The sequence below is a fragment of the Ursus americanus genome, chromosome 10, assembly GCF_024610735.1.
Source record: "Ursus americanus isolate L20-20 chromosome 10, mUrsAme1.1.p, whole genome shotgun sequence".
Taxonomy (NCBI): domain Eukaryota; kingdom Metazoa; phylum Chordata; class Mammalia; order Carnivora; family Ursidae; genus Ursus; species Ursus americanus.
This window is the reverse complement of record NC_142136.1, coordinates 69,269,703-69,285,988: the sequence shown is the minus strand read 5'-3', so window position 1 is coordinate 69,285,988 and position 16,286 is coordinate 69,269,703.

Genomic DNA, 16,286 nt, shown 5'->3' with positions numbered 1-16,286 from the left:
TTCTGCTTCTGCTGCCTTTGCTACACATATTTCCTCCGACCTCGTGATTTTTGTCCCTCTTAATCTTTGTTTTCCTGCATTATCTTCTCCTTTGGTTTAATGGCTTATTTTCTAAAATAACCACCAGGAGCAAGCTTTTTATGATGAGGACATTCCAAAACTCAGTCGGTGGCTCTCTCCTCTTTGATTTTTAGACATGGAGATCAACAGTTCCTAAAGGCCAAAAAAACATGTTAATATATGTCTTAATATAAATATCAAACCCATCAAATCTTGCTTGGAAGAAAACTCTGAAATATTAAAGGGGAACTTTATTATCATCAAAAAGCATTTTTGATGATGTATTTCTGCACACCTTTCATTTTCCTCTCATGTTCTCCTATCTGTGACTTTGTCTCTAGAACATCAAACACGTGAATGACAGTGAAAAATTCAGTCAAGGAAGTTTTTCATGTTATGCAGATAAAACATCTGGAAGACATAATTTCTTCTTTTCCACCATATGGTTGGTCTTGTATAGACGAAGTCTAAGTCGTTTACCAAGATGACAAGTACTTCCTTGTCTCAGTCCATCCTTCACCTTCACATGAATTTTTAAGTCTTTAATTTTTGAGAAACTCTTTTCCACCCTTGAAAGACAAAGGCTTCACCAAACCTTTGAGGACGCCAATAGAAAGGATGCAATATTAATTGCTAACCCGCCTCTTCCCAGGGTTGCTTTAATAGTGTTGGAAATCATAAACTGAAGAGAAGGATGGTTGGATCAGGACAGGCTGCTCCTGACTTTGTGAAGCCCCATGAACATGGAAGCAATTGTTCACACTAAGCCCTGGACCCTCTGCTGAATGTGATTTATGTGAAGCCTCCATAGGCATCATTGTCCATTATCTGCTTAAAGGGGCAAAGGGCCTTAAAGGGCCTATCGCTGCCTGTGACTGTGGCCTCAGACCTGGCTGATGGCATCTTGCACGTGTTGACTCTCAGCAGCAACCACTCTGGTTTCCCAACTGCTGGTGGTTGCACTGCCCATTTCAGGTGGATTTTCAACACTTTCTATGACATCTAGTCACACTTTAATAGCTTCCTTTTTCTTGGCAAAGGAAACATTTTTCTAAGATCTATAGCCATCGTTGATGCCAACTTTGTTTAAACTCATTATCCTTATTTTTCTCCCATTCTCATTCCCCACGTATGCTATATCGCCATGAACTGGCAGCATCAACAGCACAACAGAAAACGTAAGTGTCCCAGAGACTCCTGGGTGGCTCAGCCATTAAGCATCTGCCTTCAGGTCAGGTCATGATCCCAGGGTCCAGAATCAAGCCCCGCATTGGGCACCCTGCTCCGCGGGAAGCCTGCGTCTTCCTCTCACACTCCCCTTGCTTGTGTTCCCTCTCTTTCTGTCTCTCTCTGTCAAATAAATAAATAAAATCTTTAAAAAGAAAAAAAAAGTAAGTGTACCAAAGCATATATGATGAAAACCAGGAACTTTCACACAGTCAGGTGACAGCTTTCTGGATTACAGTTTTTAAAAATTAAACTCTATCAGCCTTTTGTATAAATGGCAAACAGCACAAAATTCTACTGCCAACATTTTGTATGTTGTCTTTATTGACTGAATCTTAAAGAGAGAATAAAAACCATTTTTGTTTGTTTTACTTAAATTAATTCAACATTTCCTTGCTCCGCGTAGATTAACTGCCATTACCGTAAATAGATCATTGGTTTTATCTTCATGAAATTTCACTGTGCATATTAAGGTGCTGGTATTTTATATAATTATGTAATAAATTACATAGAATACATATTACATATGTTAGAGAATTTATATATTTAAATTTTTATAAGTATATGTTATAATGAAATTATATTAATTATATATAAAATACATATTTTATATGTATTTAAATAGAAAAGCCACTTAAAGCTCCCTTCCTAGTGTGGTAAATGAAATGTTTATCACCAAGCCTTATAGAAAAATCACTTACTGTGTAGAAGGGAATAATATTTGCATACTACTCCAAACCTCGTCAATCATCTGTCTCATGATCACCAATGAACTAAGCATGATAATTTAGGGTCTATTGGAGTCAATGCTATTTCACAAAGGAGGTGTTCACCATCTTTGAACATGTTTCAGGGATGGTTAGGCTTGACCACACAACCTGGACAACCATGTTGCCAGGGTGGATTTAATTTCTTAAATCTACCTCATACATGCTTGAACAAAACTGGAAAATCTTGTCATCTGGTTGCCAGGTGCTCTAGAGAAAATTGAGGTGAAACCACTGAGGTTCGGTTAATACTTTACTATTTTTAGTTCTATTATTTTACAAAGCTTTCTCAGATACATATATATGTATATATACACACACACACATACGCATATATATATTTCTCTCTCTACTCCCTCTTCAAAAATACAACTTCTTTCACTCTAAGGGACAAGAATACTACTCAAGATGCCATCTCTTGCAGCCCTATGACAATCAGCAGGAATGAAGTAATTCTTAGCATAACCCTGATCTCAAAGGTATCAGAAGTATCAAAAGATTGAGGAGTAACCTGGGCTGAACTCTATGTATATAACCATTTGTATTCCTTTTTTTTTTTTAATTTTATTTATTTATTTGAGAGAGAGAGAGAAAGTGTGTGCTCAGGAGGGGGGGAGGGGCAGAAGGAGAGGGAGCAGCTGAGCAGGGAGCCTGCAGTGGGGCTCCATCCCAGGACCCTGAGATCGTGATCTGAGCTGAAGGCAGATGCTTAACAGACTGAACCACTCAGGCGCCCCACCTTTTGTATTCTTATCATGAAGCTAAATTACATGAGAGATTGACTGTCAGGGCTGAGGACCTAGTGCAGGACAGGCACTCATTGATCCCACTCTGGTGATGATTATGTGCCCTCTGTAAGCTAGAACTCTTAGTGAGGTGGGTGCATCTTCTCCTTCTTTTATCAGGCTCATGAGTTTTTTAGTGCCTGGTAAATAAGGACTATGATGATACAGTGAAGGTCCCTCCACTGGACACCCCCCATGTGAAGATGAGCAACACAATGGAATGGCCTCAGATCACTTGGCTGGAGGGCCTGGACTTGGATGCCAGTCTGTACTCATGAGCAGTTTGATAATGGACAGATCTCTTGATCTCTGTTATTTCCATCTACAAAATGGAAACAATCACACGTTCTTTCTGGGCTTATTGAAAGAATGAAATACTATATATGAGTACGTCTGGCCCTTACTAGGTCTTAGTAGCCTCCATTAACTAAATCTGAATCTAGACTCAAAATCACCAAACACTGGACCAAAGTCGCCATTGCCAACACTGGACCAAAGGAGTATGCCTGTATCCTGGAAAATGCAGGGACTCTCTTGATTCCTGGTTTACTTTGGAAATTCCAGTGGAAAGCCCTGAGACATCGAGTTTTAGGGCAGCACAGTTTGGTTTAGAAGTCTCTGGGAAAAAGAGGAGGAACTTAGAAGAGGAACTTGCTCTCCTTTCTAGAATACCATTTGGAGTGGACTGGAAACACCTTTTACTGCCCTTCCAGAGGTCCCTTCAGATCAGGAAGGACTTTCAGGACTCTGTTTACAGAGAATTAGAATCTCTTGGGATGTCTTCAGACTAGAATGCACTCCCAAGGGCAGAGAAATCTTCTTTGGCCTGGAATTGCTGGAGTAACACGCATTCAATCACACAAGATCACCTCTTGCTTGCCAGACATCAGGGAGCATGCTTCTTACTCCTTAGTAAGTCACTGTTTCCCTAGTCCAAAGGCTCCATTGAGACCTGGGAAGGCAGGGCTGGAAGTGGAGGGTCCAGGTGAAGATTGTTACTGCCTTGCCAGGGGGTCACTCACCTAATTGCTATGCATTTTGACCAAGGTCTTCAACATGAATATGCCTCAACTTCTTCATCTGTATAATGGGTAAAATGCCACTTATCTCATGGGGTTATTATGAAAATCAAATAAGATCACAAGAATTAAAGAATCCACACATAACAGGCATTTAATAAATCTCAGTTCTCCTCACTGTCCCCCTAAATAGCTCCCTCATTTTTTCCCTTGATGGTCTTACACTGTGTGCATATGCCCCAACTCTCTTCTCATTCACTATTCACTTCCATTTTCCCTGGGCTCCATGCTGGCAAGGCTTGTATTTCTCACCTCGTTTCTATATCCTGCTTCTTTGCCCTTTGGTTCTTGAGGTGCTCTCTGCTAGTTTCTCTCTCCTCCTGGGCATTTCCCACCCCAGTGTTTTTATAGGCAACCATTCTATGATGTTTCTGCTCTTTCCTTCAGGTGGCTAGTGAGCCTCTTGTAGTGCTGGCATATCTAGCCTTGTGGGTCCTCTGTAAGCAAGCGGAGAGTGCTAGGCAGAATGTCAGCCATTAGGTAAGTGTGGTGCGGACCCACTGCCCTTCCGGCCGGGCAGGGAGGACAGCACTTCCTGTCACTTGGCCGTCTGTGCCTGCGGGTGTGTAGATGAGTCCACTGTCTGTATGTATGTGGTCTTGCAGCAGCAGGAGGAGGAGAAGGTGAAGTAAAGTGCCAGCTCATGCCTACAGGGTACCTTCATACTGTGACCACGCAAAGCAGGTAAAGGCAGGAGATGCAGAACAGCAAGAACCATATAAAATAAAGAAAAAAACTGGGGGTGATGAGTGAGTTGATTTGATTTTATATACATTTATATCAGCTCTTCTACCCAAAGGCAGAACGGTTATCAGAATGTGGTAGCAATGGGAGCCACACAGCAAATTTAAAGAAATCCAAGCTGCAATAAGAAAACACCGTTTAATTCTTTGTTGTCCTTCCTTTCCAGGAGGGAATTGTACTCTTGGGAGGGATGCTGTGCTCTATCTGTTTTACCGCTGTTCTTCAAACTGCAGTTCCCAACCCATGAGAGGATCATGCAATATTTTAGGGGCTGAGAACCAACATTCTTTAAAACCTTTTTTATTGAAGTATAATATATATGATAAAGAACACAAATCATACACATATGGCTCAGTAAGTCGTTTACATATGTATATACCCATAAAACCAATACCTCAATCAAGAAATAGAACATTTCCGGGGCGCCTGGGTGGCACAGCGGTTAAGCGTCTGCCTTCGGCTCAGGGCGTGATCCCAGCGTTATGGGATCGAGCCCCACATCAGGCTCCTCTGCTATGAGCCTGCTTCTTCCTCTCCCACTCCCCCTGCTTGTGTTCCCTCTCTCGCTGGCTGTCTCCATCTCTGTCGAATAAATAAATAAAATCTTAAAAAAAAAAAAAGAAATAGAACATTTCCAGCACCCCAGGAATTTCCTCCATGTGACTTTCTGGTCAATACTCACCCCCTCCAGAGACAACCACTGTTTGACTTTGATAACCAGAGGTCAGTCTTGACTATTTTTTTTTAAAAGATTTTATTTATTTATTTGACAGAGAGAGATGCAGCCAGCGAGAGAGGGAACACAAGCAGGGGGAGTGGGAGAGGAAGAAGCAGGCTCCCAGCGGAGGAGCCTGATGTGGGACTCGATCCCAACACTCCGGGATCACACCCTAGGCCGAAGGCAGATGCTCAAAGACTGAGCCACCCAGGCGCCCCAGTCTTGACTATTCTTAATCATCATGTAAGCAGAATCATACGTACAGCTTTACTCTTCTGTCTGGCTTCTTTCACCCGGACATTATACCCATATGGAAGCAGTTCATTTTTTGTGTGGCTAGATAGTGTTTTATTGTATGAGTATACTACACTTAAAAATTTTAATTTTATTGGTGATGAAATTGGCTTATTCTTGGTTTTATGCTATTATTTTACATATTTATTATATGTCTTTTGGTGGACATAAGCACTCATTTTCCTTGGATATATTGCTAGGACTGGAATTGCTTTAGTAAATGTTTAACTTGAGTAAATGCTACCAAACATGGAGCATGGTAGCCACTGGGCGGAGACCATCCTCACGGCTATTTACATTTAAATGTGTTATTTAAATTTTACTTGAAATAAAATGTAAAATTCAGCCGTTCAGTCACACCAGCCATTCCAAGTGCTCAATAGTCATAGGAGGCTAGTGGCCACCATATGGACGGTGTAGATATAGAACATTTCCGTCATGTTCTTTCTCGGATGTTCCAAACTGCCAGCATTTTTCAAAAAAATGAAATCAAATAGAAAGCGTCAGAGTACATTCTATAGAGTAAGGATAACCAATCTTTCATGGGCCTTTCCATAATACATATGTGGATATGTGTACTTGGTCATACTGTAAAATGTATTTCTCACTGTGTGTCATGATAAAGCCTCTGAAAAAGACAGGTTCTTTTCTTTCGCTAGAGGTGTGGAGAGCAGAAGAGGGAAGCGGAGATTGTTAGAGGAAAGATAAATAAGGCCTTTTGTGGATCAAATGGGATTTTTATAAACCTAGTGCTTCTTAGTATGTTGTGCGAGACTGCAGAGAGCACAAATTAGTTTCCATAGGTGTACACAGCTGTCCTGCAGGTTTATTCTTCTCAATAAGTAGGAGAGACCAGTGCTGGATAGCTGTAGATGTTCTCAGCTTTCCGTATCCATCCCAGCCCAATGTATCTACTCCCTCAGTGAGAGTTTCCTGGCCCTGTGTGGGGCTAGTTCAGAGGATTACTTCAGTGATCCACTGGGTACATCCAAGATGTTCTGTAAGACCAGTTACCCAGAAGAGAATTGCCTCTGGAAAGTCAATATTAATGATCAGTGAAATGTCAAATTAGCTTTGCAGGCTTTCAAACTCCAGTTGTATGCCATTTGGTCACCCTTCTTCGGGTAGTAAAAATTACATTGCAGATGTACTTTGAAAGCTCATTAAATATAAACAGTACCCCCAATTATGTTGAAGGTACAAGATGTTCTCAATAGGAAATTATTTCTTTAATCAGTGAACAGTAACTCTTGCGAAGTTGTAACAGCTGATAGTATTCAATAGATATAAAAACAGATAGCAAATCAAACAATTTTCACAGTATCCTGAGCAAAGGAATACAAGACTCTTGTAAATTCCAACATGCTTACATGGATATCATCCAATTCCAATCAGGTCCTGAGAGCCTGTCTCAGGTGATGGCCCCAGTTGGGCTGGAAAGTTCCCATGGTATCGGGCAAGCCTTCCACCCTGAGTCACCCGCAGTCCCCAAGCCCCTGGGGCTCTGATTTGGTTGCAGAAGCAAGTTTGCTGCACATGTGTCAAAGTTTCCTGGCGTTGCTGGATTACACCAAAGACAGCATCATCCTTTCTGAGCCCATGTTGTGAAGATCAGCCTAACTGAATGGGCTATGAGGATTTAGTATCAAGATCTTTCCTTGTTCACTGACATTTTCTTTCTATTCAAGATTATTGATAGCTAAGACTTTCTTTGTCAGATCTGTTCATGAAAAGTCATGTACATTAAATTTTGATACACTGAATCATGGTTCCCCTTCTCTAACACTCCAGTCTCAGTTTTATAAGCGCTCATTCTCGACTGCTCTCCAATAAGGAATGTCTTCCGACAGTTACGCTTCTTAGCCCGCCTCCCTCTCCTGGGGATTATAAATAACCTCTTGCAAGTGTTGGGATGGTGGTGGGATGCTACTGTTTAAACGCATCCTGGCAATCCTTTTGTAAAACTGAGAACCTTACTGTTTATCATTTTGTGAGTTCAGGTTTTCAAAATTAGGTTTCCTCGGAGTGAGGCATGCCTGTATCACTAATTCCAGTTCGATCTACTGTGGCATTTCATTGTCCCCAGGTCACACAGAACTGGTGACCGCCACATTTTATTGGGCTCATCTTCATAGTACCTAATTATGAATGAAATATTATTGACTCAGTATATAATCTAAACTCAGGGACTGAGCCTACATTGTAAGACCCCTGGCACCCAATAGGATACATCAAAGATAGGACGCATGTTGTAGCAGATTCATCGTAATTGCTTCTCTTGAGGCCGGGACTAGATATCCCTCAGGCATTACAGCATTCCTTGCCCCTGGGCTCACATATGGCCTCTGACTATTTCTCAACACAACAGGCCAGGAACCAACTAACAAATAATCAGAATTAGTGAGATGAAGCTTATTTGCCAGCTCTGGAATCTATCGTTCATTGGCCAATTCCCCCTTAATTAATCTTAAGCTAATAAGAAATCTCAGAGATGTAGTCATTGGTTTAGACTGCTTTGTCTGAGCCTTAGCCAGAGCACATTCATAGAACACAGAATCATGTGTTCTTCAGCCAAATGACTCGTCACGTTCTACCCTTCACATGTCAGAGAGGCACCACAGCACAAGGGAGTCAGATGTGAATTCAAACCCCAGCCCTGCAGCTTCCTTGTCATATAACCCTGCACAAATCATTTAACCTCTCTGATAACTGCAAAATGGGCTAAAAAACCCGCCTCAGAGAGTTGTGAGGTGATATCAGGAAATACTAACATCATGCTTTGCACGTCGCAAGCACTCAATAAGTGGCCGTGAGTATATTATTTTCAACTGCTGTGTCTAGCTGTAGGTACTAAGTTCTGTGATGGAATTTAAATAAAAACATGCAGTAGGAACTGCAAACATAAGCTCAACCCTCCAGCTGAAACCTACAAGGAGCACGTCCACCGTGTAGGCAATGAAAGCGACTTCTGTTGGATTGTTTTGCACTTTCTATCCAAAACATGGCTATTTGGACAGGATCCAAAAGGAAGCCCTTAGGAGGCGATGAAGGAAGCAGCCAGCTGCCACCGCAGAGCTGTGTTCACCTCGCAGCCACGCCCCTTCGGGCAGAGAAGGAGAGAACATGGGAGACACAACAGACGCTGCAGCAGAACAAGTCCTTTTGACCCGGGAGATCAACGTGGCTCACATCACAGCCTTCCTCCGCACAGAGCGGGGCCCAGGCCTGTTCAATTTGATAGGAGAGCTAGTTTGTGGAATTACTACTTTCTCAACTAAGGATGGTGCAGTAAGGAAGAAAGAAGACAAGGCAAAAAGAGAAAATAAGTGGATGTCATTGTAAGTGGAAAGTGTTTGTTCTAAGGGAGTCGTGCGGCTCTAGCCACCTATCAGGTGACAACTCTAAGAGCCATTTCGAGTTCCCAGAATACCTTTTGGCAGACTTCCACTGGGCCATGAAAACTGGACTATGGCCATTCCATAAAAGCACAAAGACATTCTGATCAGAGAACATCAGCAAGAAAGAGTAGAGATATTTTTAATTTGGATCCTTTGACTTCATTCTAGAAGTAAATTGAAACAATATTTCAAATCAATACCATATTGGATTGAGAAGATCGCATCTTGTCTGACATTTTAAGAGAGTAATATTACGGAATCTCACAGAAATACACACTGCAGCTGCCACCAAATCAGGCATTCAGGGCAACAAAACGACTTTTGGAAAGCCCTGTCCATCAGACAAAGGACTGCCTCACACACTGTGCTTCTCTAAAACGGTGAGCTCCCGCCACGTCCTATTGGCGTCTCTTTTACTTGAAATACTTGTTAGTAATTCCTCCCCACCCTACTGTAAGACACCCATACACAAGACCAGTGGTCCTCAAACTTTAGTGTCCATGGGGCTCCTGTGGTGGGCTTGTTACAGCACAGATTGCTGGCCCCACCTCCACGACTGTACTGTAGTAGTTCTGGGGTTGAGTCTAAGGATTTGCATTTCTTTTTTTTTTTTTTTAAGATTTTATTTATTTATTTGACAGAGAGAGAGACAGCCAGCGAGAGAGGGAACACAAGCAGGGGGAGTGGGAGAGGAAGAAGCAGGCTCATAGCGGAGAAGCCTGATGTGGGGCTTGATCCCATAACGCCGGGATCACGCCCTGAGCCGAAGGCAGATGCTTAACCGCTGTGCCACCCAGGCGCCCCAGGATTTGCATTTCTAACAAGTTCTCAGGTGATGCTGATGCTGCTGGTTCTGGGTCCACTCTTGGAGAATCTCTGCTTTAGGGACTAGTGCACACAGCTCGTGTTAATGACTGGTTGCATGAATGAATGAGCGAGTGAGTGATGAATGAATAAATCAAAGTCCTCCTTAGCAGCATCTTTATTTATTTTTAAAAAGACTTATTTATTTCAGAGAGAGGTGGCAGGCGAGGATCAGAGGGAGAGGGAGACAAGCAGTCTTCCCGCTGAACAGAGAGCCTGACTTGGGGCTTGATCCCGGGACTCCAAAATCACAACCCGAGCCAAAGTCAAGAGTCAGATGCTTAACTCCCCATAGGTATATCCTCTGCAAAACATACTTCCTACAGTAAAGGAAGGCTATTTTTTTTTCTATTTGAAGACAATCTTTTTCATCCTGCCAGGCCAAATACCCTATGATAAATAGTTTAGTCTCTCTTGCTAATACCAGGGCACATGAAGTTCTCAACTGTGAAGGTGCCAGAAGTTCTCTGGATTCAAAGTGTGTCTATCCAGATGGACAGATTGGGGAGCCAGACTCTTCATTGCTTTCTCTGCTCTAAAAATTCTCAGCATGTCATCTGAACACATCAAAGCAGGCTGGGATTAAAGACGAAATGAGCTTGACGCCACAAAAATGGTGCCAGTTGGACACCATGACACTCCAGCCTGGAGAAGGCTGGTCTTAGGCCATTGGCCAGCTGGGACTTCACCTGGAGAGCCTGCTGCTGCTGGCCTGTCTGTTGGCCTTGGTGTGAGCATTTTTCACCCAAATTGGGCCACTCCTCATCCTTGAAGACAGTGGAACAGCAGGTTCTGTCAACTGTGGTTGTTTCCCGGCTGTCTGTAGACGTGTTTCATAGCATCAGGTTTGCTCTTAGATCATTTTAACAATTAATTATATTATATTTTGCCATTGTAATACAATGCCATATTTCTGTAGAAAATACAGAAGAGTAGAGAGAAGGGAGAAATCACTCCTAGTCCCAGCACCCTAAAATAACCCTCTTGCCCTTGACATTATGACATTGACATTGAATATATGTCAGTTTCTATGCTCAGGATTATTTGTTTTTTATACAGATATATGATGAATATGTACTATATATTCTGCAAAACACACTTTCTACAGAATGAGAAAGCTATTTTGTTTTTAAAGACTATCTCTTTCATTCTGCTGGGCCAACTGACCTGCAGTGGGTATTTAGTCTCTCTTGTTAATTCCAGGGCACACAAAGTTCTCAACTGCGAAAATGTCAGAAGTTATTTCTTTCTAGTTCAAAAAGATTTTTAAAAGTATATTTGAAATTTTCCCATTTTAAAAAGCTGATTTTAAAATGTGTTTATTTAGAATCATAAACTGATTTGTATTCTACTTTTTTATGTAAAGGAATATTGTATATATTTTCCAGGGATAAGATGAACTCTTGTAGAATTACTTTTAAAAGCTCCCTATTACTTTTCTTATTTAGATCTGTTATAACCAGAAAAACAAACAAAACCCCCCCCAAAGCCAAAAATAAAACAATGATAGGACAGAAAGTATGGAAAGCAGGATTGAATTCTATTGAGTGCACAAGTCCATTGCTGTTAACAACGAGCCAGTGAAAAATGACATCGTGCCTGAAAATCAGACCGGTCAGTTAAAAAAATTAATCCTTAAGCCTGATCATTAAGTTTAAAAGAAAATTAACTTTGAGGTCCCAGTGACCAAGTTGGGTGAGTGTTCATTTATGTAAATCACCAAATCATCATCAGATGTCATTATCTTTCTGGGTAGCAGAAGCCAAGATGGGTGAGTGTGGCCCCTGGTTTGGGCAGAGATGTGCAGTTTCCTGTAGATCTGAATCTAAGTCTTAAGTCTCCCGCACGGGGGATGGCCACTCTTCCTCAAATTGCCTTAAAGAGAGTGGGGGCCCCACTGGCTGGGGCTTGGCTAGTGCTCTTAGAGGATGCAATAACACTGCCCCAGACCTGTTAAATATGATGTTAAAAATGTAACGTGAGTCACTTTCTTCTGAAAAAATGTATTAATTAATTAGATAATTAATTGCCTTACAACAAGAAACCCCCTAGATATGTGTATTTTTTAGACGAAATACAACTGAGTGGTGAATATGTGTGTGTGTGTGCACGTGCACGCTTAATCTTTTTAAGACCACAGAATGCATATGCATCCCCAAAACACCTAGTAAAGAATGTCAAGGACAATAATCTTCTCAAAATAAAGCTGAGACCAAAAAGTGTTTCCTTGACATGTAAAGGATGTAATCAAGCTTGTTCCAGTTATGTTGGTCTTCGTGCGAGATGACCATTGTGTTAGTCTGCTCGGGCTGCTGTCACGTGGTACCACAGTTTGTGTGGCTCACACAACAGAAATCTAGTCTCTCGCAGCTCTGGAGGCCAGAGGTCTGAAATCAAGGTGTTGCTTCTGGGAAGACACAGGGTTCCCTTCAACAGGAATGGCAGGTTTGGTTCCTTCTGGAAGCTCTGAGAAGGACTTCATTCCATCCTGTCTTCTAGCTTCTGGCAGTTGCCAATAATCTGGTCTTCCTCAGCTTGGAGATGCGTCACTTGGACCCCTGCCTCATCTGCCTCTCCCTTTACGTGGCCTCCCTCTGCCTGTGTCTGTGTCCAGATTTCCCTCGTCTTAGAAGGATGTCAGCCATCAGCTAAAGACCCACCCTAATGCAGTATGACCTCACCTTAACTTTATTATACCTGCAAAGATCCTAGTTTTAAAAACATGTCACAGACACCTGGGGTCAGAACTTGAACGTATCTTTTTGGTGGGTACCATTCAACCCCAAACGACCACTTACTATACCCTGCCATCAAAGGCCATCGCAAATGGTTTGGAGCAAGCTCATCTGAAGAGCTGAGTGTTTTTAAAGATTTTATTTTATTTATTTTAGGGATGGATAGAGAGAGAGTGTGAGCAGAAGGAGGGGCAGAGGGAGATGTAGAGAGAGTCTCAAGCAACTTGAGACGCCCAGCGTGGAGCTGAATGCAGGGCTTGATCCAACGACCCCGAGATCATGACCTGAGCTGAAATCAAGAGTTAGAAGCTTAACTATCTGGGCCACCCAGGTGCCCCTGCAAAGGTGATTTTTAAGCATGTGATGGATGATCACTTAGAAGCATAAGCTAATAGACCGTTGGGGGTGAGGGCACCCCGGTGTGGGGGAGGAGACCAGGACAAGCACACACAGTGCTCACCCTTTACCTAGAACATTCCCAGTGCGTCCTGCTGCCTTCCCCATTCTTTAAGCCGAGGCTGAAGCAATGCTATTAGCGCTATGAGAATGAAGAAGACAAAAGAAAACCGACAATATGCCTATTCAAAACTGTAAGCAAAAGCCTTTACCAGACTCACCCATCTATCTTTATTTGGATCTCTCTTTAACTCCAACTGGTTGCTCGTTCAAACTTAGACCTTAACCCCCATTGGACTGGTTACTGTTTCCAAACACTGGTTACTGTTCCCAAACACATTTCACACATATTCCAGCTTCCCTGGAAGTGGGACAACCCAAATCAAACCATGTGGCAAAGATGAGGCCACATTCCCGTAGCAGTCCAAATGGAACCCATTTACACTCATCCTACACTTCGACTTTCTCCTAGACCAATAGCTAAAAGGCTCTGGAAGCTCATATTGACTGAATCTACTTTACATTTGGATTTCTTAAAATTTTTGGAATCTTTTATGATACTTCACTGATTTACTCTTGGTGTGTAGAATGAAGAGTGTATCTTGGTCTGACTTCATCTAACTACCTACAAGTTATCTAACATAACTATGTATGCCTTGCAGGTGGTGGGTGGATGCTTAGCAATTAACTTCTGATTGAGAGTTTTGGGGAAAATAATAGCTGGGATCCTTTAAAGATGTCCCCCCAAGAGAGAAGCCTTTCTATAAGCTGTGTGGCATGAGACAGAATCACCTGCCTTTCTGCTGACTGGTAAAGATAACTTCCTGCCTTCTCAAATCTGAACTATGGGCGAGACGAGCCCTGGCAGCTGCCATCTTTTGCTTCCAGAGGTGTGGTCAAAAGGTGGTGGAAAATGCACATCCAGTCTTATGACAAAATGACTGAGGACCTAAGTGTAAAGAGTGTGTTGGGGGGGGTAATTTCCTCAACCTAATATAATAAGCACTCTGAAATTTCAGAGTAAAACAAAGAAACAAAAAATGGCTTCAGGTGAAAAAAAATAAATTCTCAGAATCTGCATATGCCTAAAGGCTTCAAGCTCAGTATGCAGGATCAGAAGAAAATTTCCCCTGGGAAATCAATATCTTATTGGTACTACCTCTGAGCCAGTCAGAATTGTTAAATGAGAGAAAACTGGCAACCTTGTCCAAATGCTCCCTGCTACAGGGATGCGTGTGATTGAATTATGTAGAGACACTATCAATCATATATTTATTTGGCTTATCATGATCAAGTCTAGAGTTTGGGGTAAATCAAAGTGACATCATGACCCCCAGAGTTTCATGATTGAGATGATCAAGTCACCCTCATCCTTAGGGGATTTCTGAGTCCCCTCCACGAGATGGGGGGGGGAAGGGTGTCCTGTATTACATTCAGTGCAACATATGTTCCCGCAATGCCGGGAACATACAGACATTTAAATGGTTGGCCTGGCGTTCAAAAGTTGAACAGCCAAGAACACAAAGCAAAGAATGAGCAGGGAGGAGCAGTGTGGGGAAGTGAGTCCCCATGGGGCCGGGGGTCTGTGGTGGTTTGGGACTCAGAGCCACGCCCCTCACCGTGTGACACTGGAGTAGGGGCTCCCCTTCCCCACTGCACCTGTCACCTCCCCCCAGGTCACCATATGGTTGGCTTGTCCAGTCCCATGTGGAGGAGGTACGTTTGTGGGGGCAGTTCCCTGCTCCAGCACAACATCCTGGTGGAGGACAGAGGCAGATGGCTTTTCAAATTAGATTCTGTGGCCTGATGAATGACCACTTCCATAGACTGCCATTCATGTCTCCCTATAACTTCTTTATGCTTGCCACAGATTTGCTGTCGGTGAACCCCTGGGACATCAGGCTGGGAGTATGTCAGGGCTAGCAGTCTCAAAGACGAACAGGGGAAGAAGTCAAGCCCCCTGTCCTGCGGGTGCAGGAATGGCAAGGGAGATGAGAATTGTCATCAAGGGGAACATCACATGTGTCACAGATTTAAGGGTCGATGTCAGAGGTAGGGCTAGCTATAGGACAAAGTGTGAGACCAGATTTATTTGTATCATCCTCATTTCTTCCTGGCCCCACTCCTCTGTCTTAGCGAGCCCCTTAACCACAACCATTGCCCTTGGGCTACCCCCAATTTGGTTATCTCTGAACTGCAGCATAAATCCCTGCAGTGTTCCACATTCCAGACTTTTCCTGATTTCCTGTTCCTATTAAAATGTGCTTCCTCTGCTGTCTGATAGTAGGGTTTTGTGTTGTCCCTACCCTATAACATAGGCTTGCTTTGTAAGGCTCTTCGTTCTTGGGAGGTGGGCATGGGGGGAGCAGGGCATTCTGCCTGCTGGATGCTTTGTGAGCTCTTTATAGATAATAGATCACTGAGTAGTTTTGAGCCTCCTGGGCGACAGAGGATATTAGCCCCATACTCCAGAAAGACTCAAAGAGTTCAAGAAACTTGTTGAAAATCTCACAGTGAGTCCAGAGTGGAACCGGGATGCTAGCTCAGTTGTCTCAGAAGAAATCTGTGCTCTTTTCCAACCTCCAGTCGCCGCTGGTGGTGAGAGCCTCAGGCTGCTGGGGTCACGGCTGGCCTAAAGGGTCCTTTGCAGCCCCCTGTTTGACACCACAGGGTGCCTGCTGACATGCTGCAACAGTCCCAGGTGCCTGGGGAGCCCTCGAAGCCCCTGGCCCTGAGGCTTCACCTGCTTCCTTCAAATGGTCGCTGGTAGCTGCTAGGCAGCCTTCACTATCACGAGTGTGGCATGTACGTCTCTAGTGCCTGGCACATGCTTGAGGAATTAGTCAATTAAATCTAATGGGTATGATGCGTTGCTCCGAAATGTGCTGGCACGTGGGGTGGTTCTGGGCAGAGGACCTGGATTGGTGTCCTCGTCACTGGAAGAAGATTGGGCTCCATTCCATCATAGCACCGGTCATGTGAACGGGGTCTGGCTGAACAGCACGGACGAATCAGGAACACCGGCTTGACTTGAATTGAGGGGCAATTCGCTTCTTCATTTCTGTAGGCTGAACAGCCATGAGAGTTAAAAAGAGAAAGTGAAAACACATCTGTGAGGTTGGTGATGCAAGGGCTGCAAATTTAAAAAGAAACGTCACTTCAAATGGGAAAAGTCTGCAAAATATTCTTTTTTTTTTTAAGATATTCTAAATCTTCTGA